The following is a 23,881-nucleotide window of genomic DNA, read 5'->3' as shown; positions in this document are numbered from 1 at the left end:
GATCACATCCATCCTCTCTTCCACCCACCTCCCACCTTTTCTGGTTGTATTAAAAACAATCAAAACTACCTTCACCGCTGCTACCCTTCACACACCTGAACTTAATTTCTTCTAAGAGATGCCTAACAGTGCCTAGGGCTGTGCTATCACTTTATATCTATTTTATGACCGCTTGAGAGGCAGAAACTAAAAAGGAAGACCAAAACAAAACAAAAAATCCCTCCAACCTCCCTTATCAGACAAATGCCTGGTTCCCAGAGGACATCCGTCAGTTAAGCGAGACCAAATATTATAACAGGGAAGAAGGACTGATAAATTGCATACAAATCTCACTGTGCTCCCACTTAAGCTGGAAAGGGAGTTACACCAATGAAAGAAAAGGGGGAGGGAGCTGTGGGAAGGAGTGAAGGGCTACAGAAAGAGCGAGAGAAAAAGAGAAAGAGAGAGAGAGAGATTTATTGTACATTTGAGACATTAAGAAGGCAGTACAGTGAAACCAAAGGTGTTCCAGGGAGAAATTGACAGAAAGTTCTAAATGAGAATTCCAGAAACCATTCCTTCTTAAATAAAACTGTTTAGATGATGAATTCTATAGAAAGTCTGAATTAACTGTCTCTGTTGTAGCATCTAGATGTTTTCTCTTTCATTAAGACTTTGGAGTTTGAATGTACTTTGTTAAAAAAAAAAAAAAAGAAGAAAAAAGAGAAAAAAAGAAAAAAAAAAGCATTAGAGCTTTATATAGCTCCGAAAGTAAAAAGCAAGAGAAAGATGGGTTTATATAACTGGCTTTTTTACATAAATATTACATCAGGATACATTTCAAGTGAAAACACACAAACACACACACACCCGTCTTCCTTATACTCTATTTTAAAATTCATTTCATACTTTAAATGTTGTCGGTTTTTCACAAAATAAGTAAAAACGAAGTCAAAACATCTCAAAATAAGTTGCCTTATATTACCTGGAAAATTAACCCATCATACAGGTCACGATGTCTCATTTAAAGCCAGTTAAGGTGCTGACAATTATGGGGCATTTTGCTGCAGCCTAGGGCAACTAGAAATGGCCATGGATATTAACTAACTCCCTTCTAAACAGTCTGAGAAAAGGGAAAAAAAACTGTAAGTTTCCCCATCTGTTATTTCCTTTTTTTTTCTTTTTGGCTGTGGAAAAGTAAAATTATGCAAGAGCTTTTGAATGTAAAGGCTGTGTGTGCTTTTTCCCTTTTTGTCTCTGTGTACCGGTTAAGTGATGTTGCGTAACTGAGTACAGAGTAGGCGGTTAGCGTTTACTATTGATTTACACTATGCCATCTAATGAATTCAGAACACTAAAAAGAAAGGAGCAGGAGAGGGAGGGAGGAAAAAGAGAAAGGGAGAAATAGGGAGAGGAAAAAATAGGAACGAAGGAGAGGAAGAAAGAGCTTATTCAGAGAAACAGTTCTAATGACTGGAATAGGTTCATTTTTATTTCCTATAGCTCTGACTTTTGGTTATTGTTCAGCTCTCACAAAAAAATGGTCTTGAGCTGGTGACCCCGATATTCCAATACTATTTCTAATAAGGATTACTGGCAGGTGAATGTCTGAAAGTTCTAATGTGTCAAATTACTTGAAAGCAATTTCACTAAACTATCAGACTCCTCCATATGCATCTATTTATGATTCTCTCTATGCATTTGTGAATCTGTATCTGTGATCACCATTGCTTTTGTCCTACTGGCTTACCCAATCAAAAATATTATTTGAAATATACCACGGGAATATCATCAGGGTGAAGAGAAATACATTCTATTTTACCCATCTCCTTTAAAAATACATAAAGAACACATTTAGAAATCTTTAAATAGATCACTATTTTACTTTGAAAACAGACATGCTACAAATTGTTTGGCTGAACAAAACAGCCCAATATAGGATAATAAAAGAGAAATAGGCAAAATGAGGAAGAACGCTAAATTGAGGAACAATATTCATAAAGAAATTTAAATAATTTCTTATGTCTATGGAGAGCTTTTAACTTTTGTTTGAGTGGATTACAGGCATTCTCAGTCTTTGAATGCTGCTCAGTGCTTCCCATGCCATATAATGAATTCCCAAAGCTTGGGCCAGAAAGAAAGGGTGAAGTTGTTTCTGCTGCTAGGTACAGGTCCTTCCTGTACCTGAGTGCCATCCTATGGCTGAGAACAACCACTAAGGTGAGAAAGAGAAAGAGAAGTTCTCTTTAGTAATCAGCTGAAAAGCTGGGCAGGGAACTTGATTTCTCCCTCAATGTGTGTTTGCAAATGATGACTGGGAAAAATCACAGGAGGTTATCCAAAGGAAAGAACAAGAGTTGGGGTTTCTAGTCATCCAGTTGTCTTCTCTTTTCAGCCATCTGAGCTTAGAAAATATTAAACAGAAGCCTACTCTGTCCACTTGTCAAAGATGCTTTAATGACCCATGGTGGTATGCACACAGTTGTATACCTAGCACTTACCATGGTGCTTGGCACATTTTCTATACTCAGCAAATATTTATTGAAACTGAAAAATGATGATGGGAGAAATATCTCTGTAGAAAGAGTGCACTAGAAAGGCCTGAGAAAATATATTCCGATGTTTTACAAGAAATCTTAGGCTATACTGCTGTATCATTAATCTGCACATAAAATAATACTGTGAGAGAAATATCAGGCAGTTATTTAGGGGTCAGTTGACTTCAGTTCCATTTTATTAGGAGAAAGCTTAACAAAAATTATAATACTGATAACATCAGCAAAGTTTTGTGTTCATTTCCACCAGCGCTTTTGGGCTGTCTTTCATTTCAGTCTTGGGCACAGAAAAGTCCATTTTAATTTCCATGGACATATTCTAAAGAAAAAGTCATGGGATATCAACGTAATTCATCTTTTAAAAAATACTGAGACAAATGTAGCCATTTAGTAATGGAAGAGAATATGGCTTTTTGTTGAAGGGCAAGGCAGGTTGAGTTTTGATTAGGTTACACAAATTTAAATTACTAGAAGGACAACCAAGAATGTACTGATTTCCATTTTCTTGGTTAAACAGTTTTTTTTTTTTTTTTTTTAGAAAAAAATAAATTCTGGCTTAGAAAGTCAGAAATGCCATCTTTCAGTTAATTGGAGAATAAGACCTTTAGAAAAAGAATTGCAACTACTATTTCTCAGAAATTCCAGTGAAGATTCAACTTAAAGCATGTTTAGCAACAGTAGCCATATTATTTTAAAAAATGGGGCTACCATCTTGTTAATTCTGTAGGACTGAGCATGTAGATATTAGTCAAAACCTTCAAAAAGTTTTTTTTTTTTCGCTCTCTCTAACTTTGGTCATCTATTTAATGTAATTGGATTCAGCAACTTCCTTCAATAAGCATTCTGGCAATATGTCAACCAGATCATTCCATGTGCTCTTTCATTTCATGATTCTTAAAAGTGGATGAGAACTTACCTGTCCTTCTTCATTTTATATATGAAGATTCTGAGGCTCAGAATTAATTTTCTCAAAAGCATATATTTTGAGACAGAGCGGACTAGTATCTAAAGCTCACAGTTCATTTTTTTCACAGCACAGACTAAATCAAAGTTGTATAAATTCAATCTTATTTTAAATGCCATGGGGAAGATTTCAAAGGATTCTTTTATAAGATAAGGAATTCTTACATTATGTAAAATGTTCACCTCAAAGCTATCTTATACTTTTTTTTAATCTTAAATGTGAGCCTACTGTTCAAATTGTTGCTTCTCCTTTTCCTTGTCTTAATTTTTGACTCTTTAGAGTCTTTGCCTCCTGTCCTCTCACTTCCACTGCGTCTAGTTCATATATGGCCCTTCCTGATTTCATATTCTTCCTTCTCTCTCTCTTTTCATCTGTTTATCAAACTTTTATTTATTCTTGTTCCTCACAGAAATGATTTCCTTGTTAATGTGATATCCTCAGAAACTACAAAGGAAGAAAAAGTGTAAATTTAGTATTATTATAATAAATAGGTCTTTGGTTTATATTTAAAACAAAACTGCAATAAGATATTGACAAACAGAGTAAACTACAGCTATAGGCTTCCCTATAGAAAGTTACAGCTGTCTAGACCTCCATATTATCAATATGAAAACTTGGGGCTAGCATTTCAAAGTATCTCATCAAAGACAGAGAGCAAAGGCTCATGATCTCCAGACCACTCATTTTCCACTACACCAGGACACCTTTCGTTTCCCTTTTCTTTCTTTCTATTCTACATTACAGATATTTGAGACTGATTACGGCACAGCAGGAGGAGATCTAGAGAAATCTCCGTGGCTTAATGTGGTCAAACTCTCTCAATTCCAAAAAAAAAGTCAGAAAGATCTGCACACTAAAATTGTAGTTACACAGAAAATGAACTCTGAGGAGGTTAAAAGAGTCCTCTGACATGAGAAAGTAGTCTCTGGATAGCAGGGACATTGCTGCCAAAATCATTGTAATTAAGATTCGGTCATTGTTTCCATTATAAACCTTATGCTTATGGGGTTTGTAATTCAGTTAAAATGATCAGCTGTAGGCTGAAATGCAGCTCCAAGTATCTTAGAGTGGGAGGTGTTTCTCCCCTCCTATTCCTTAAAAAAGAAAACACATAGCAACTATTTAATAATTTCATTGAGAGTTGTATTCTGACCCTTCCCCTACAAAGGGTAGTTAATCAATGAGCTTAATCTAGAGTGAGCCAAGGTGAGCAACATCCACTGTGGAATGAAGCACATTAACCTGGCATATGAATGGGCAATAAAAGGATTTCCTATTATTTCATAAGGCTTAATGTACATCACTCCATTCCACTGTATTGATGTGAATAGGCTTTCAGCAACACCGTGTTGAAAAATCTCCCACTTCTGTTTGTTAACTCATTATTGTAGGAAACATTACAATGACAGGAGACAGGAATTTTTGATGGTTTCCTTAGATTTCTTTCCTCATAAGCTCGTTCCCAGGGTCAGTATTAGATAATCAATGATTTCTAAAATTCTTTGCTCCTATTTCTTTTTTTTTTTTTTTTTTTTTTTTTTTTTTGAGACGGAGTTTCGCTCTGTCGCCCAGGCTGGAGTGCAGTGGCGCGATCTCGGCTCACTGCAAGCTCCGCCTCCCGGGTTCACACCATTCTCCTGCCTCAGCCTCCGGAGTAGCTGGGACTACAGGCGCCCGCCACCGCACCCGGCTAATTTTTTGTATTTTTAGTAGAGATGGGAAATCACCATGGTCTCGATCTCCTGACCTTGTGATCTGCCCGCCTCGGCCTCCCAAAGTGCTGGGATTACAGGCGTGAGCCACCACGCCCGGCCCTTATTTCTTTAGCATTGTCTACAACATCTGATACCTACAGTGTAATGCTATGTGCCACCATGGTGTGGAGGGATTGGGGAAGAAATCATAGCTATATATTAAAATTAACAGGCCAGAGGAAACTGGTATTTATTGAGTACATACTACATGACATATATTCCATTAATATTATTTCATTTAATACAAACCTGCAGTGAAGTGGCTGTGGCCCATGTTTTATAGATTAGCAACATAGTTAAAGAGCTGTTAGCTAACCTGCGTAAGGAAACAGAGCTAATTAAAAAAGTTGCAAAGTGAGGTTTGAATCAAGATCTGTTTGACTCCCAGGCCCGTATGCACTGCAATGTACTGCAACACCAGGAACAGAATACGAAACCATCTAACTGAAAAAAAGAAAATTCTCCATGCCAATGATGAGAGCTACCTCATGCTCCAAGTAGGAGGTAGAAAGGGTAAATGACTCCTAAAAAGAGATTCTTGCTTTGCTCTTGGCTCTGATAAATCCCTGTTTATTCATATGCAAATATCCAAACGCATATTTGGAAAATGTTTTGTCTTAGATAAGAAAATGCACAATCTCCTAGAAACCTTTAAATGAGACCAGACATTCAAATGTTTACAAAAATTCCTTTGAAGATTTATATTAGGAGAAAGTTTTAAAACATAATACATAAAAAAAACAGATGATTGGCTAGGCATGGTGACTATAGTCACCATGGGAGTCACTTTGGGAGGCTGAGGTGGGTGCATGGCTTGAGCCCAGGAGTTCGAGACCAGCCTAGACAACATGGTGGAACCCCATCTCTCCAAAACACAGCGAAAAAACAAAATTAGCAGGCATGGTGGCACGTGCCTATAGTCCCAGCTCCTCTGGAGGCTGAGGCTGAGGATTGATTGAGCCCAGCAGACGGAGGCTTCAGTGAGCCATGATCATGCTACTGCACTCCAGTCTGAGTGAGAGAACGAGACCGTGTCTCAAACCCTCCACCCCCAAAAATCAGATGATTAATACATTAACATTTCAATCTGGATGTGTGTGTTTGTGTGTGTGTGTCTATGTGCATATAAACCTATAAATATACACATACACAGATGAATTATTTTGTCTTTGCCAAAATTTCTGGTAATTATTATAAAGTATTTGACAAAAGCTAAACAGTAAATATGTTACACCAGGAGAAAAGGAAACAAAGAACAAGAAAAGAGGAGTATGTGTATGTACATACTTCCCTCAGAAATCTAACCCTAAAACATTTTTTAAGCTAAATGGGACATAGTGCTTTAGTCTAAATTGTGTGTGTGTGTGTGTGTGTGTGTGTGTGTGTGTGTGTGTAAAGATAAAGGAGTTTTGAGTTTTACTATGTTATTTTGGCAAGTGATTATTTTTCTAAAATCTTTGCTCGATCGTTTTATGTAGATATACTATAACACTCTTGAATAAATAAATACTTGTCCAAGTTAACATTAGAGCTCATCAGGTAAATAACAGAATTTAAAGAAGAATCTGTAGTCTGAAACACTGTAGAGTGTGCCAGCTTTACACATTACATTAAGTATTTGTTCAAAATAATTTATAAATTGAAAAGTATATTCCATTTTATTCACACAATGCAATTTTTTTAATGAATCTTACACAAGTTTGTGTGTGTGTGTGTTAGAGAGAGAGAGAGTGTGTGTGATCCTCAAGACCACTGAGTCACTCTTTAAAAATATTTTAAAATCATAATTTGGTGAAGTACAAAACAACAAAGTAACTGAAGCCAGATTTGAGAGAAGAATGAACAGTTCTCCAGGAAGCACCAATTCATTCCTTAACATTCAATAAATCTTTATTGCTTTTCCCTTCCCTCCTTTTTTTCCTCCAGTCCAAACTCTGATTTGGAGCAGAAGTTAGGAGGAACATGTATTCTGAACCCTCTTCTCTCATCCCTGTAAGGAAAAGCAATGGTAGACTAATGACAGAAAAAGCAATTGCAACAACTTTGGCAGTTTTGTGGTACTGGGAAAAAGCAGGCTTTGTATTTGTACGTTTCAAGGAATTTCTTTAAATTTTAGCTTCTTTGAATATTCCTGCAACAAAGCTGAAGAGGAGATAAGATCTGCTAGGGAAATAGATGAGGTTTAGAGGGAAAAAGGAGGCACTACTTTTTTTTTTTTCAAATAGCATTCAAACACATGAGCAAGATATAACTTGCAACATTAAAAAGTAAATTAGCTAGCTAAAAATAACTCACAATACCCTTCTCACTAAAACAAAATAAAATAAAGCAAAACCTCACAACCAATTATTTTGACTGGTAAAAACAGACAGTGATATGAAAGTAACAGATGGACGCCCAGTTTTACTCACACAACACCCTCACTAAAGACAATTGCAAGCGTCCCCATGACAATAACTTAACGATGGTCACTTTAGCCTGAGATATCTCCTTTAGGTGAGTTTCCTTAAAGACTTCAGAGGGGCTTGTAGAAAATACTGTAGAACGAAACCAACTCATCTGTCTATACCTAGAAATAGGGGAGAGCTGCAAATCACAGCCTGTGGACAAAAGGGATCCAGGTGTCACATTTGCCAAATCTTTTTGCAAGACTGAAATAGATTTTCTTTCCTTATTTATTTTTTGTTGTATGGCAGTATTTTTAGGAGAGGTGATATTTCTGTACTTTTAAAAACACAACACTACACAGCACCTAAAAACTTTCCTAAATCAAATAATTAACAGTAATAAATCTTCCTGCTAATTTCTCCTCAAAGTTGAAAGAAAGGTTATTTTCTTACCTTACACTGTGCCTTCTGATATGACAGTGTCATTCAGTCAATAATTTCAATGTCAGTTACTGATTTCTAACTCTTTTATTACAAAGACTTCAAGCAATAATGAAATGGTGCTGATCTGCTTGCTTTCACTCTATATAACGTCTATATTTATATGCTTATGCTTCTATTTGGATCTATATTTATCTGCTTTATCTGCCTACAGTGCATCTGTTTCTCATACACACAGACATATATTTATATATATACACACATACTGTATATATATATAGGTTATATATAAACACACATACCCACAAAAATGTATGAATGTATGCCAGTGAGCTTACTTCAACAACCATGCAGGTGCATAAATATTCAGGCACATGACAAATATACAAAGAACATAAATGCTCATGTAAACATAGTTACACAGGAAAAAGAATATCTTAACAACAGCCCTGTCTGCCATACTTGGCTGTTGGCCTTTGAGACTTACACACTGTTGAATGGTATGTCATAGACTACTCTGAGGAGAAAAATCTTCTGAAGGCAAAAGTATATAACTAAATTAAGATAATGCATTCTAACTCACTCATTTTCGCAATGAGGAGTCTGAGATACTAAGGTGAATAGCAAAGATTTTACAGCTTTCTGGAGGAAGAGCTGGAAGTTTTACCCAAGTCTCTGCCTGCTAGACAAATGCTCTTTCTACTACTATGTTGAATTGAAGGGATGAAAACAATTTTTTCAAACTCAGTATCATTATTTTCTAATTGCCACTCTTTCCCATTTTTCCCTTTTCTTGCTGTGTGAAATGTAAACAAACAACATTCACTAAGGGTCAGGCACTGTTCTAAATATTCTATATGTACTATATCATTTAATCTGTATAATATCTCTATATAGTAGGTATTATTATTCAAAATCTTAGTTTAGTGAATTAAATAACTCACTCAAAGCTACATAGCCAGTAAGGAAAAGGGCTGAGCTCCCATAATACTCAAGACTCGTGTTTTTCCCACTTAACTATGATGCCTTCCTTAATACATATTTGTATATAATACTAACCCTTCCCTCACCACCACAGGCTGATAGTCTTAGAAATCTAATATTTGATCTGTTTCAGAACACATAACAAGTTTAAAGGTTCTCTCAGCCTGAGGAAAAAAAATAAAGGGAAGTAGAGCAGGTGTAAGTTACATCCCTAGTATGCAGCACATGCCCTATACTAGAGAACTGAAATATGCAAAATTCCCCCCCAAAATTACTCCAATGATAGTGTGATGTGATTTAAAGCCTTAATAACTTCCAGTCTATGAACATTTTATGTCTTTTGCAAAGGATTATGGCAAACTGATAATATAGAATCAGATTGGAAATAGGACCACAAGAAGGCAAAGGGAAAATAGCAAAAGGAAGAAAGACCCACAGCCACTTCTTCCTCCTCTCTTGGCACAACACTTCCAAAAACAAACACCTATTAAAAACAACAAAGCCAGTATCAAAATTTGGTATTTTTTTCCCCACTCAAGTGTTAGAGACAAATTCAGAAAAGAAACTAAGTCTACGTATGGTAGGTAGTTTTATACAAATCTCTTCAGATAGTAACCAGTTGTGAGCCATCCGAACACAGAGGAATTTTACACTTTGGCCGGCTAACCCAGAACCCAGCACTGGGAGATGTCATGTGGATTTGTGAAACTCCCTGGGGCATACTGCATCCATAAGCCAAAGAACAGAAATTATACTGATCCATACATGCAGCTCTTCATCTGTGACATATTGATAATTACTCTTCATTTGTGAATTAAATCCTAGTTATAAAAACAACTTTCAGACATTTGTCACAAATGGCACATTTTACTTAACTCTTTCATAACACCATCTAGCCACGGTCTACAGGAAATGGGAGCTACCACACTCCCATATAGGTCGTGATATTATAGGAACAATATGATGTAGAGAAAGAGAGAGAGAGAGACAGACTTGAGTTTGAATCCCAGGTTTTCCATTTATTAACAATAGCGCTTTAGGCACATCACTTAAATGGTTCTGAAACCTCATTTTCATCACCTGTGGAATAAAGAATAAAACCACCTATTTTGCAGGAACACTGTAAGGATTAGAGACATCCCAGCACAAAGTCCCCCTCATAAAAGGGGGCATTAAATATTAATTATTGTATGTTTAAGAAGGCTATTTGTGTGTGACTTTGTCTTGTATAAATGATACATAAATCTTCTGGGATTAACAGAAGATGTGAGGTACTTTTTATGCTTTTTTAATCAAAGACAAACTTTTTGGTGATCACATGTGTTCCATGTAAAAGTGGAAATAAAAGCATATCAGAGTGTAACATTTTCAGTGGACGATTTTAAAGCACTTAATAACCCTTGACTTTTTGTGATTGCTGGCACTCTCATTTAACAGTTGGGCAAAATGGGGTTCAGAGATACATCCTCCAAATCAATAATAATAATAAAGAAATCACCAGCAGGGGTTAGTAGAAAGTCTGTTTTTAACATCTAAATCCGACAGTGTCCAGCTAAGGAATAACTGCTGCAAGGTCACAGATACAAAGGGCCACACTTTCCCCAAAGCTCTTTGAGATTATTCACTGAGGCCAAAACATTAGGTAATGCTGTGTACATCTGCTGAGATAACAAGGGTGAGTCAGGGTTAGGTCACGGTTTCAGGTTAGAGGGGTGGGGTGAAGAGTGGCTTTCAGATCAAATGATGAGAGTAGTTTAATTTAAGCAAAGAACAAGCCATACAGTATTTTAAGTAAGAGGGAAAAAAAGGGGGTGCAACTACAGCCAAGAGAAGGTGGGTGGGAATATAGACCCTGTGCGGGTCAAATGGGTAACTGTGCCTCAAAGAGGAAACCCACCCACATTCACACACACTGAAAAGCGAACAAAAAGCCCAGGGTGCAGCATAAATCCTGCTATCCCAATAACACACACAGATGTTCCACCATTGTTTTCTTTTATGCACATTTTAATTAAGAGATCAGAATCAAGCATTAATATGTTATTAAATGGCTTGTTTACATTTTTGCTATATGTCATTTATAATGTATTTTCTAAATGTGTGTATATCTATTCAGAAGGACTATTTGGAATTTTTATATCAGTGCTACTATTGTCCCACTAACTCACAACCATTTTTGCTAACCGAATACGTGTCAGAAATCCTTTTCAGTTTAAGCAACGGGACAGCAGCTCTCACTCTTTAATTCTCAGTCAAGCAATTCCCTACCCCCAATCACACCTCCTTTAAGCATGACAAAGTCCACCACAGTACTTCAAGACAATAGGAAGGCCCAGGTACACTGACAACCTTGCTGCTTTTTCACAAGAGTCCCAGTTTCAAATATTCTCCCATTGTCCTCACAAGAAAATAGTCTTCATATACATGCCAGACCCTTTCCCTAGAGCAGTTTTGAAAATGTCGGGAACTCAAAGCTACCACATGAAGGACCCTGACCTATGAATGTCCCCTGGAGGGGACACAGTGGAAGAAGTGGGAACTAGTAGATTTTTTTTTCCTCCCCACAATCCATCTCCTATTTGCAGTCTATAACTTATCCCTATTTGCCTGGGCAGGAATTTGAGTTCTCTATACTATTCTGGAGTTAAAACAAGTATGCATTTCCCATCTCTCAGATTCTACAGATATCATGACTGATGCACACAATCCACCTGCATGTGTGGATCACAATATCCTGTAGTCTGCCTGCACCATATAACTCAATTACTTTTAACCACAGGGCATTGTCCTAGAAGTGCACTATTTATATTGTACCTTATCAATCATGGTACTTGGAATTGTAAAGTCTCAGAAAGCAGGAATCATATCTCGTCCATGTTCAGTTCAATGCCTAATGCATTGTGAGTGTTCAGTTAGGACAAGTAAGAGAGGTAAGGTTTTTTCTTCCTTTCTATTTGTTACCCAGGATAAGCAGAATGCTTGTACAGAACATGCATAAGAAAGAAACGCAATCTAGTCTCGCTGTCAATTTATATTCTGTAAACTGTCTCATTTGCAGCATAAATGACTACAAAAATATTTTGGCTACTCTAAGTGTTACCCTTAAGGTAAGAGTTAAATTAAGTCCGCTATAACTGGTGGACCAGAAAGGACTCAGAGAAAAGCAACAGCATGGCTTTGAATCAAATCACTTTTGGAAGAAAACTTTAAGATGTTACCACCAAAAAAAATAAAACTGGCAAAATGCTCTGGAGGGCATCTTAGCAATATGCATCAAAAACTTAAAAATATATGAAGACTGTTGACCCAGAAATCTCACCTCTAGGAATGTATCTAAAGGAAATACTCAAAGATCTACACAAAGATTTAGAAGCAAGAATGTTTATCATGACATGATTCATAATTGTGAAAGACTGGGAACCTTGTCTGACAATAGAGAGTTGATTAAATAAATGACAGTACATTCCTAGACTTAAATACTATGCAGTTTAAGAAATCATATTTTAGATACCATTTAATTACATGAAGAAATGTTTTTGGAATACTGTTAAGTGAAAAGGCATATAACCAACAACATATGTACAGGAAAATATATTGTTTAAGTAAATATTGCTAAGTTAAATATTGTTAACTTAAATATTGTTTAAGAAGTGATAGTTGTGTACACACAAGGTGGCAAAAGACCAGAAAACACTAGAAGTGCTTGTTTCTGGGTAGAGAAATTATAAATAATTTTTGTTTATTTGAACTTTTCCATAATAAAAGCACATTTATTTCATAGTAAAATATTACTTAAAATATTCATCTATATCAGCCTTCCTTCTCTAAAGGCCTAAAAGTGACCCTCTGTAGGCACTCTTTTGTCTCTGGAAGTCTTCCTTCTCCTGTTTTTATAGATTTATGTGTTGCATTCTAAAATCTTAAGTATTTGGGATTATGTAGTTATAAAAGATACCCTACCAATTAAACAAATAAAAAATCTTATTAGCTCTGTGGTTTTAATCTTAGGTTCCTCCTTAGAAAAAATACCGATTTCTCTTTAAGTCCTATATTTTTCTTTCAATTCAGCCTCCATAGTATTAATTAGTTATATTATTTAGGCCTGCAGCATAACAGTTTCATGGTTCTTCTCATTCTCACAGTTCTTTGTAAGAGACACCACCCCTCTCATGGTTCTTACTCATCCCTAAACCCACACTTGAACATAGGTAATTGTGCAAGAGACCACAAAGTAGAAAGAAAATGAAGGAAGCCTTAAAAGGCCAAGGTAGTTCCAAGTTATAAAACAGAGAAAGGCTGAAAATTTAGGCAGAGATGTGGAGAAAATCCAAGCCATGACACTTAAGAATGAACTGGAGTAAAGATCCATGAGTGCCTGGTGCAGGGAGAGACAACTCTACCTATCAATCCAGTACATGCTACTCATACAGGACTATTAATTCTAGTAAATAACCACAGCTTTAGGAGGGGTAAATGTTCTGGAACAGGCTCCTTGTTGAAAATACAAGTGCTAGGGCCTTTCCATAACCTATAATCAGGACTTCCAGAAGTAATATCCAGGCATCTTCATTGTAAGCTCCAAATGTGATTCTGAATTATACTAGAGGTGAGAACCAATGGGCTACTGGGGAAGTTCAAATCCCTTAGCTCTAGCCAACTTTTATAAATTCATCTCCCTTAACTTCACAAACACATACACTCTGCTCATGCTAGACTGGTGTCCTTGTTCTCCATCCTTGCTCCGTCATAAAGAGAAAGCTAGTTTATGTCTTTGCACAATCTACTTATGACTTTATATCTTGAATGCCCTGACTGCTCCTTACTACCTGTTCAAATCTTCACTAATTTCAACAATGGGTTAGAGTTTCACCTCCCTACTAATTCACACTGATTTTTCCTACACATTAAACTACAGAATCTGTGTCTTCCCCTATTTCTACTGTTATATAATTATGAAACAATAATTTGTTTGTCTTACATCTCAATATGACCATAAACCATATGTGTCCTTAGAAAGTGTTCATATGGTTTTGTTGGTACCTCTTTGCAATGTATATCAGGTAATTTTAAAAAATAGCAGACTGAATTGAGAGCAGTACTTGCATGTTCATCATCAAATAATATGGGACATGTATATTTACCTCCAAAAACTCTCAGAGTTCATTCTTCGTACCCTGTAGGCTTATGCTATAAAGAAAATACACAGAAATAAAAACAGCTCGAATCTCCAGTCCTAATCCTTCCTCTGAACTCCTGCCTCATGTATCCAAATGCCTACTACATCTCTTTATTTGGAAAAGAATTTCAAATTCAACATGCTCCAATACTAACTCATAATTATCTCTTTCCCAAATCTGCTCATTTCTCCATATCCCCTATAGCTCCCAACTCCATGGGATATTGCCATTTATCCAGTGGCTGAGGTGAAACACCTGAAATTCATCACACTGATGTCTCTCTCATGTAAAACCACACTAAGACCCTCAGCAACTTTTGTCAGCCCTACCTTCAAGTTATGCAGAGTTGAACCACTTTTCATCCCCTCCCCACTGCCATTGCCCTTTGCATAACTGGGCTACTACAATAACTACTACATGCTCTTCCTGTATCACCCTGACCCTGTTAGACTGTTCTCCACAGTGTAGCCCTGGAACTCTTTTAATATGTAAAGGAGATCATACATGCTTAAAAAAATCCTCTATAGCTTTCTGTCAGTCTTTACCATGGCCTATGTGAGCTGGTCCCTACTTATCTACATGATCATTCTTACTTGGGTGCACTTGAGCCACACATTTCTTCTTGCTTTTCCTGGAAAATTTCAAGTTGTTCCTACTCCAAAGTCTTTACAATATCCATCCCCTTTCCCCAAAATGTTCTTCCTGCTGGTCACCACATGCTTAGGTTCTTCTAATAATTTAAATATTTGCTCAAATATCTTCCACTCAGTGAGACCTTTCCTACTTACCCTATTTCAAATAGCACTTTCTAAGTTATATATCCCTATTTTCTACCTCCTTATTATGCATTATTTTCTTCCTAGATCTGATCATTATTTAAAATGATATTTTTTTGTTTACATAATTATTGGCTGTCTCTCCTTCCACTATAAAATAAGTTTCATAGGAAACTTTGTTTAATTTCTCACTATATTCCCAGTAATTAGAACAATGTCTGAAACATTATAGGTGCTTGATAGCTATTAAATGACTGAATGAATAAGTAGATGAATAAAGTGTTCCAGTACTTATAAATCTCATCCCAGTCACATAAACTTTAAATAGAAAATCTTTATTCTGCATGGTGCAACGGCTTCTCTGGATTGTCCCAGAGGCCCCTATTCTTTCCATCTGACTGCACAGGCCAGTCTGGGAAACCACCTACATGCAATAGCTCACATCTCCTATAATAAACTTCTTGGGAGGAGTAAGTCAAATTAGATAGTTAACTAAAAATAGTATCTCTGAGTTTATAAAGGAGACGTTTTCCCAGCCCAACTGGTCCTGGTAAGTTAGACTGGCATCAAATGCTGACATGGCAATCTTGTGCTTGATGAACCCTCAGTCTGGAGAGGAGTGAGCTATACTTTTATACTATTTATTTTGTGAAAGTTCCAAGTATAGTTCATCTTTGTATCCACAATGTCAAGAACATTGCTGAGCAGACAGTAGAGCTTCAATAAATGTTTATTAAACAGATGAACAAACTAATCCATGAAGCAAACAACATTCTAAGTGCTATTCCTCTATGTCTAAGCTTTGACGATGCGCTATATAAAATTCATTCTTGCAATTTTCCTTCAAAGATTAGATTGAAAAACTCATTGTGAAGGACCATGTCTTATCCATCTTGTATCCCAAGTTCTTAGTACAGTGCTGGATGTAAAAGGAAGAAAAACTCCAAAGTAAAGGATAGAGAAGTTAGAAGTCCTGGCAGCAATCAGTGAGTATTAAAGAATGCCAGTCTGACGTGATTATCAGATGTTAGGTGATGAAAATCATGCCAGCTAACATATGGATTTCTACCCTGTTTCTGTGTTAGACTTGAGCTCTAAAATTAGTTCCTGAACACAGGAGATCAGAGTTGAAGGTGATTATTTACTATGAAACTTCTACTTTCCAGAGTATACATGATCAAAGTGCTAGAAACTTAATGCATGAAAATCTACACTTCTTTACTCAACCTCTCTTATAGTTATATAAAATTCTTTAGAAAATTTATGTTATAAAAAAGAGTTCAGGCTGGGCATGGTAGCTCACACCTGTAATCCCAGCACTTTGGGAGGCTGAGGCGGGCTGATCACCTGAGGTCGGGAGTTTGAGACCAGTCTGACCAACATAGAGAAACCTCATCTCTACTAAAAATTCAAAAATTTAGCCGGGTGTGGTGGCACATGCCTGTAATCCCAGCTACTCGGGAAGCTGAGGCAGGAGAATCCCTTGAACCCGGGAGGCGGAGGTTGCGGTGAGCTAAGATCGTGCCATTGCACTCCAGCCTGAGCAACAAGAGTGAATCTCCATCTCGAAAAAAAAAAAAAAGAGTTCAGTTTGTTCACTAAAGGGCTCAATTTGTTCACTAAATAAAAGGATATAGCAGTTTGTTCATGAAATCAAAGCCTTTTCAAATATAAGAAGCAATAGAAGAGATGACAAAATATATAACGTAACTATTAAATCAATATGCCTTGCAAGTATCCATCATGGTTATAGTACTAATTGCCTTGGTTTGTCCAAGACTGAGGAGGGATGTGAGCTTTTCTGTGTTCAAACAGAGAAAGCTCCAGGCTAGTCAGGACAAGTTGGTCACCCTAATAATGGTATAACCTGCTAAGTTGATTATCAGCTATTCCGATTTATTTATATGTAGGATCTATAGGTACATGTAGAATATATGATAGATAACTAGGCATTACTAGGTTATAAGATGATTAAGAATTAATCAGTCTGTACTAGTATACCATATGAAGTGCAAATCCCTTGTTTCATTTTCTCTTCATTTCCCCCCCGACATTGGACTTCTTATGTTTTTAAATTGTATGCTTATATTGACTTTATTATAGTCAAATACATTAATTTGGGGTGTTAGGACAATTTCCTTTTCTTCAGAAGAAAAGGAAAAGTGAGTAGCAGCAATGGAGATGGGTCTCAATTGACGCATGAGCTCATCTGTTTTTTACAACTCCAAGTGTGGTAATTCCCTGTAGAATTAAAACTTCCTAACACAAAAATTAAAAATTTCCTAGCTGAAAATGCCGGCTTTTTACATATCCCAAAACTGAACACATGAAGATTAAACTCCAAAAGTAAGGCAAGATCTACAGAACTACCCCAGCCCTAATTCTGCCTAGATATTTATTATAAGACAAACTGAGACAGTCCCCTGTGGTCTCCTTAAGGTCCTGATGGCCCCCTCAAAGCATCATCTGGCTTTAAGAGAACTCCAAAATAGTAATTGGTCTTTGGGCACAGAATAGCCATTGGAATCTGGATTAGAGTCTGAAAAATACTGCATTTTCCAAAGAGATTACAATGCCAGGCTTTGAACATTGAGGGGTAATATCTTCTTTCTAAGTATCTCTGGTCAGTCTTAGTAAATAGACCTACTTTTGAGGCTCCATTTCTTTTATGTCTTTTAAATTTAATGATAAAAAGAAACATCTAAATTGATAATATACACGAGACAGTGAAATTAGGGGAAAAAATTCTATTTGATGTGTGTTTATTTTTTTAAGCTCCCATGACTAAAAAGATCAACAGTTACCTACATTTGTAATATTTATGCCTCCCAGACTCAGTGTAATGAGTTTCATCCCTGACCGAATTTTTATAACTGACTTTCACTTACCTGTGAAATAGGTAATAGGAAGCCTTGGTAGGTGCTTTCCCTAAAGAATCAGATGCAAAAGTTAGACCTACTGCAAAGAATAGAGAGGAAAAAAAATGTCACTCTAATATACAACTACTGTATCCCTCTGCTTTTTGCAGGAAAGGAAAGCTATCATCCTAGACAGAAATACTGAAACAAGTGAAGTACAGACGAGTGATTAATCAAAATCTGAAAATCATAGTCTTCAGCTTTCTCTTCCATGAAACCATGGTGTGTCCTCTTAACTTTGGCCAAGTGCCCAGCTAAGAGAATTCTTCCATGAGATGAACATGTTTCAGGGCAAAACCTTATTCTAACTGATGGTTTTAAAAAGCCCACCTCTACATTCTGCTCAAGGCTTTGGTTACGTAGGTAAGCCAAAACACAGGAGACATGACTTCCTCCATTAAACTGGCTGGAGCCCAGGTTACACTAATTCAGCCTAAATAGAAAACCTCTGCTTTTCAATCCCTTTGTTCTCTTGGATGTCACAGCTTCCTGCTCTATTCGCTTCCTTTTATAGTCTTCTCTCACCAAGCATTTCAGGAAAAAAAAAAAAAAAAAGCTAAATAAAGATCACAGCCTGTTCCATTGTGTCCCCTTCTTCTTCATCATCTTCTTTTCCATTTGTGCAATGTTGTGGCACCTATTAACTACCAATGTTTTCAGAATGACATTATACAAGGTGCAGGCTGTACCACTGTGCCCTAAAAATATCAACAACTGCATTAGTCTCACAATAATTAATGGCAGGCATTATGCAAATGACAACTTTTTCGCTGCAAAATAATGACATTTCTTCATTTTGAGCAGAGTTATGCAAAACAATGAATTTAGGATGATAAATCACACAGGAGAATTAAGAAAGCTATAACGTTCCTGCCCAGGCAGGCAGAAAGATAGACAGACCAACAATTTAGAAGACATTGTTTGTTCTCACACCACTACAAAAAATCATAGCCAGTCGGCCATTAATGTGTGTAGGTTTTTTTCCTTCTCCCCTTTAGGCAACAATGCATAAGGGGATGCTAAATTCTAGCAATTGGATCATTACAAGTCACAAGCAAATTTTTCTTTATTAACCTTAATAAGTCATTCACTCAGAGACTATAGTCATCAAGTAAATAAAAAGTATCACATGCCATTCTGCTACACATTAACTAATTCCTTATGCAAACATCACAACATATAGCAATTACTGCTGCTCAAAAAAACAAAGTCATTTTCAATTTATTTTATTGCTTTTATACTTGGCCATTTCCTGTAGCACATTATCGTTTCTTTCCATAACAACCTGAGGTGGAATGAAGAAGAATTTCGGTAGCAATGAGCCCCTTCCTCTAGCCACCTTTGTCATACCTTTTTCCCCTCCGGGGGGCTTTTAAGGAAGGTTAGGGATAAGGTATGTGCGTGCTCCTTCACAGGAAGTGTGCATCAAGCTCAGAGAAATGGTACATTCAGCTCCTATTCTTGCAGCAAAGAGAGTGTGGGGTAGGCAGAAAGACCCAAGTCTGTCTCCTACATTTGCTACAATAACACTGAAAGCTCTCCTTTATTCAGTAAAACAAGGTAAAAGTGCAGGCTTAGACCTGTCCCTAACAGGTGAACCTTAAAGTCAATATATGCAATGTTGACCTGAGAGATATAGTAATGGTTAATGAGAATTATGAGGTTAGTTCGTCTTGCTTCACTCAGCACATAACTTGTCCTTTCCAGAATGCTGAATAAAGAGCAATAATAAATATTGGACACTACCCTCCAACATGCACAAGATTAAATAAGATCTTTGTGTGTGTGTTTTTTTAATTCTATATCATCCTTTATCCAAGACTCCCAGGATGTGAAACAAATGCTAAACAAACCTTACACATTGCTAACAGATTCTTTTAGCCCATTTTACAGACTGACAAATGGATTCTGAGCAACTAGAGGTTTTACACAAAGTTGGACTGGAACAGGTCAGACTATCTTTCCAATGTTCTAACCTCTGAGGCCCGTGGCCTCTTATAATCATGAGCATTCTTTCCTGCTGATAAACAATTATGCTGTAAACAGCCTGTGCATGTCTCTTCACACAACAGGATGATAATCTCTCTCTGTTCTCCTAAATCCACAATCCATTCCCCCCTTTTTAAGGTAGAACATTTCCGAAACACACACGGGAAAAGCTCTCTTTTCAGTTTCTCCTCCTGAAGGTAATAACATTTTGCAGTTCTCCTTAAATAAAATCCAGCCCATGCTGGATCAATAAGAATGATGCCCATTTCCCTAATGGCAGCCGATTGCCATTTGCTATTCAAATCAGACTAGATAAATTACAGTACATGCCAGGGAACAGGCCAGTGAATTAAGACAGGCCTCCAGAGGACCAGCGATATTATTAATCTTTTAAGACACTATCATATTTCTTCTTGACAGTGTGCGTAGACTCACAGACACACTGCACCCAGATTGAAATATCAGCTGCTGAAAAAAATCAATAGTGTTAGAAACACAATAATTTTTGGTCTGCAGGGCCTACACTAAGCAACACTTGTACCCCTCCTGTGCCATCTCTTCTCCCACTTCCCCTTTGCCATATTTGCCTCCTACCTTTTTGCTCTTCCCTTTTCATTCTCTGGTTTTAAAAGCTTGTAAGTCCAAATGACAAGATATTATGAGAAGGTTTCCACTGCTAACACTGGCCATTGTGGTTACAGCGTTGATTTTTCATGGGTTGTTTGAAATGCAATTTTACTAGTCTGGCAAAATGTTTTGGCATGGGATTTTTTTTCCTATGAACTTAATATAGACCTTCAACACTTATGCACTTGGTTCTGTATTATGAAGAAATGCAAATATTTAAAGGGGTGGCCATGCCTGAAAGTTCTGAGGAAAGTGGAATGCACAGAAGGGAAAATAATGGAAACCTGGCCCAGAAATGAAAAAAAGTGGGGGGTATTCATTGAAGATCCAGGAGAATAAACAAAACAAAACAAAGCAAAACAAAACAAAACAAAAGGCTACAGGGGAGGTGTACGTAGAGCAGAACATGGTAGGAAGAATATTCTACTTAGATTCCGAAAACTTGAAGTTAACCTCTGCCTCTGCTGCCTGCACACTGTGTGGTTTTGCCAGTTACTTACCCTTGCACAGCCTTGGTTTCCTTTTCCGTTAAAATAAAACAATCTAACCACCTACCTCATAGCATTCTTGTGAGGGTTAACTAACAAGATGTGTATGTTTTCTAAATAATAAAATTGTGAATGATATAAACTTATTTCTACTAGAGAGAGGTTTATGAAACGTGTCTGCTTTTTTCCTTTTTCATAGATACAGAATACCATAAAGGAACTTCAGACGTTATCAGTAAATAAGCAAACTGATAGCCACAGAAAGGTTATTGAGGTTCACATTACCAGGAGCTAGTAGAACTTTAAGTAGACCAAGAGCTGTTGAATCTGAGCCAGTCCCTTTTACATTTTACCGGACAGATTTTACCTTTTCCATGTCTCTTTCTACTAGAGATCTGAGGTTTTGCTTCTTGTCCATGTTGCTTTTCCATTGGGGAGGCAGAGAAACAAAATGCCAAATAAGAAAAAAACAGAAACAAAACCTACCATGTTTGTGTATATTTATATGCTATTCTTTTTATCCCAAGTCTCTCTCTAGTTCACCCGCCATTTTGATTCTTCCTTTCATAACAAAATGTATTAGAAAAATTGTCCATATTGGTTATTACCATATCTTCACTTTCTATTCTTTTCTTAATCTATTCCAATCAGGCTTTCATCTGTTCCACTCTACCATATCTACTATTGCCAAATGCAATGGTCACATTTTAATTTTCATCTGACTCAACTTCTTGGCAACAATTTAACACAGATAACCACTTCTATTCCTCCTTGAAACTGTAATATCTTTTGGGATACCCCTCTTTTCAACTTTCTCTACTATCTTATAGGGCACTTAAGCCTATTTAAGTCTCATCAAATTTGAAATCTGTTACTAGTAACTCATTCTTATTTCTGAATTGGGATAAACACAGTATATTTGGAAAAACAATGGACTCTCAGATGTTTTGATGGTCTGATTTTATGAGTCTGATATACAAACAGAGTAGAAAATCTTATTCTTGGTTTGGCTTGAAGCTTTTTTATTCCACATATCTCATGGCAAAATTTATTAACTACTTTTGAAAATTCATAAGTGATCATTTACCTAGATCCACTTAATTGCTCCACCCAGTCTCTTCAAACACTTGTTCTTTGAGGTCTACATGGCAAGAAATAAATATGAAAACCATTTCCAAGTGAACTAAAGTAACCTGAATATGTTTTCTGTGTTAGGTTGTTCCCCCTACTCACAGCAAAAGCATGAAGACTTCCTTTAAGAATACAAGATATATTCTAGGTCTACCAGTACTCTGTCTTCTGATGTCAGACGGAGCTGAAGTTTACTTTCATCTCAAGAGAAAAAATAGTCATTCCTGACTTACAAACATGAGTGGAGGGAAGTACCTGAACACAGGGATTGCTTTCCTCACATCTGGCTCTAAGATACAACCATGCTGTAACATATAAAAAGGTCACTGACACGAGAAAATATCGCAAGATATTACAAGGATAATCAAAGCCAAAAAATATCCAAACCCACTTTTGGAGCGAATCCCAATAACTTCTTTTGAATGTGATAATAAAAATAATATGAATAAAGATCATTTTCTTAAGAAAAAAAAGGAATGTTTCTATCACTTGCCTGCCACTTGCCACTTAGGGGTAGACTCTGGCTCCCTTTTCTGCTTAAATTCTTCCACAGAGTCAGCTTGCCAGACTCTTAACCAAGGCTTTTCTTTTATCTAGACTATAGCAAATATTCCATTTTGGGTCATGAGAACATAGCAGCAAAATTCCCAGAGTTAATACTTTAATTATATACATATGTATGTATTATTTTGTATGTGTGTGAGCTGTTCCACTAAGTTAAACTTTAACCATATTAATCCAGGAAAAAAATCCCTGATTATCAACTAACAATTTTGTAAACAGTTATCTCACAGGTTAAATATTAACTCGAAAAATTTAACTCAAAACTCCACACAAGCAGAAGGAGCCAAAAGGCCAGGAAGAAGAAGTAAAGATTAGCTGCTTTAGGAGGAACACAGCCAGGAAAGTGAGCATTCTGGTGGTAGCTGGATAATGTGTAGGAACTCCAGGGTGTTGTGCAGGGGGGAAATAGAAGCAAGAAGGGAGCGTGGAAGACACCTGCTGCTTATCATAATATCAAAACATAAAACAATGAGGTGAGACCTCATGGAAAAGAAAATTCATGGAGATATGAATCCATTGATAATGGCCACAGGAATTCAGGTGCAGTAAAGGTTTGAGCCTCAATAATATGGACATAGCTAAAAGATCCAACACAAGGCTGGCTGGAGCAGACTGCCTGCCTGCCACTGAATATCATGGAAACATTCTGGGGTCCCTCTTCCACGAGAAATAATGGGATGAAGGCTGCTCTGCCTGTCCTGTTTCTGTTTCCTAACAATAAAACAAAACTGAAGTGTCTCCCTCCAGTACTGGGTTATTAGGGGCACCGATTGCAAGTTCTAAGCCTTTATCTAACTGTCCATCAATTCTCTCCCTGATTAACAGAACCATATCACGTAAGAAAAAGTTGGAACCAGGCAGTAGACTAAGTTAGAAGGCTTTTCTGTACCGGAATTGCTGAACTATAAATATTGTTCTCTGGTTAGGATTTTGACTTAAAAATGTCAAGAAAATCCACATGGCCAGAGAATTTGCACAATCTTGATATCTGAGGTGCAGGGTAAAGTTGATTTATTTTAATGCTGTTTTAGGAAGGTTAGAAACTATTAAGATTCTTCCTGTCAGTATGTCAAATATCAGATCAGTCCTGCTTGCTGATTTTTAAAGAAGTCATTATAAAAATCTTCCCAGTGAGTAGCTTTCGAGG

General features: G+C 36.8%; 1 protein-coding gene across 9 annotated transcripts in view; it reads right to left on the bottom strand.

Moving 5' to 3' along the window:
• Positions 1 to 23,881, bottom strand: part of ZBTB20 (zinc finger and BTB domain containing 20) — a 787,576-nt gene that overhangs the window by 385,002 nt on the left and 378,693 nt on the right. The window contains exon 1 of one of the 9 annotated variants that reach the window (XM_058437481.1): positions 17,906 to 17,922. The exons of the other annotated variants lie outside the window; for them this stretch is intronic. The gene's annotated coding sequence lies outside the window, so the exon portion shown is untranslated. Of the gene's footprint in view, positions 1 to 17,905; positions 17,923 to 23,881 lie in introns of those variants that run through there. 9 annotated transcript variants of the gene reach the window in all.

Source organism: Hylobates moloch, unplaced genomic scaffold (assembly GCF_009828535.3).
Source record: "Hylobates moloch isolate HMO894 unplaced genomic scaffold, HMol_V3 SCAFFOLD_4, whole genome shotgun sequence".
NCBI lineage: Eukaryota > Metazoa > Chordata > Mammalia > Primates > Hylobatidae > Hylobates > Hylobates moloch.
Note: the sequence above shows the minus strand (reverse complement) of the source record. Positions and strands in the feature narration are given on the sequence as shown.